A 1,501-nucleotide genomic window follows, 5' to 3' on the forward strand; every position below is an offset into this window, starting at 1 on the left:
AAGTGTTAAGTACATGGCTTGGACCATTTATTTTTCCCTCAATAAATTGTAATTACTACAATTATTATTTTCTCCCTCCTTGCCTTCACTACCCCCAATTTAGCCAATGGCCTCCCTGCTTCTAATAATGTACCATGAAGCTGACCCCAGATCACTCCCTGATATGTCACTTGACTGCCTAAAAGCCTCGCTGGCTCCATACTGCTCTCAGGAGAGGACCCCCCGCTCCTCACCTGACCCTCAAGGCACTCCCTGGCAGGGCCCTCCCCCAGAGCAGGGTCTCCTGGGACACCAGGATAACTAGACCCATTCATTCCTGCCTCCTCCTCCTATGAGGAGGCTTCAAGGCCAAGCATGTGGGGTAAGAGCCGAACGGTTTTCTGCAGGTAGAGATGGTTCTGGGGTGCAATCAGTGAGCACAGCACTGTGCTCACTGATTGCACCCCAGAACCCTTTCCTACCTGGGGAGGTAGGAAACAGTGAGGAGATTTTTCTGGCCACAGCCTAGGAGGGAGGCTGGAAAGACCCTCAAATGTCACAATTTGTTTTTCCTGAAGACAGTGGAGGGAAATACATGCAGACTCTACTTCAGAATGATCTGGTGAGTGCTGTGAGAGGGGCAGATGAAGAGGCCAGGCTGGGAGGCCAGGGCTCAGGTGATCGATGGGCAGAGGGCTGGAAAAGGGGAGCAGCCGGCAGGGGTACGAAGGAGGCAGAAGACAGCTTTGCTGTGGGCTGGTCGTTGAGTGGAGCTGGAGGAAGAACTGGGAGGCACCTGGAGGCAGGAAGATATGAGAAAGACGCTGGGGCAGGGAAGGCGGCATAGGGCTGGATGGTGGGCTTGGGTGCCCGGTAGGACAGCAGGCCTCAAATAGCACCACTGCTATACTCCTGGAGAGACTGTAAATAGCCTGAGTTAGGAGAATCCTCTTCAGACAGACAGGTTCAAGTCCCAGCTTTGTTACTGGGCGACCTTGAGCAAATGACCTCACCTCTCTGAGCCTCAATGTCCTCTTCTGTAAAATGGGTTAGTGATCCTGACTGAGGCTGTTGATTCAGGAGCCAGCAGGAACGCCTAGCACTTCGTGAGCACACAGGGGTGCTGAGTAAATGCTGCCAGTTTCTGTGATTACTAACCCGAGGCTCGGTGCAGTTCGGCGGGGACCGGGGTCGGTGGGTTTCACCTCTGCCTCCCAGAGAACAGGGCGTCCAGCACTGGAAGGTCCAGGCGTTGCTCCTTCGCCGCCTCCAGTGTCGCCGCGCCCCCTGGCGGCCGTCGGTTGCCATATCAACGGCGGGTGGCGGGGGCCAGGGGAGGCGGCAGCGGGGGCCGCTCTCCCCTCCTAGGACCGGAGGCCGCTCCCTCGCTGCCTCCCGCTTTGGCCAGTTGCTGGGGGTGGGGTGGGCGTTCCGAGCCAGGGAGGAAGGGGCTCTCCGCGGCAGCTGGCATGTGGCGGTAAACTGAGGCACGCGGCGAGGCGCCCCCAAGCCAGGTGTCGAG

At 57.7% G+C, this 1,501-nt stretch overlaps 1 long non-coding RNA gene across 1 annotated transcript; it reads right to left on the bottom strand.

The window, feature by feature from the left end:
* LOC112484765 lies at window positions 1-1,495 on the bottom strand. The gene is made up of 2 exons (XR_003048167.1): window positions 462-1,495; window positions 1-398 (listed from the first exon to the last, which is right to left on the bottom strand). It is a non-coding gene; the product is annotated as an uncharacterized LOC112484765 (long non-coding RNA).
* Between the last annotated feature and the right edge of the window lie 6 nt (window positions 1,496-1,501).

This window comes from Pteropus alecto, unplaced genomic scaffold, assembly GCF_000325575.1.
Source record: "Pteropus alecto unplaced genomic scaffold, ASM32557v1 scaffold67, whole genome shotgun sequence".
Classification (NCBI taxonomy): Eukaryota; Metazoa; Chordata; class Mammalia; order Chiroptera; family Pteropodidae; genus Pteropus; species Pteropus alecto.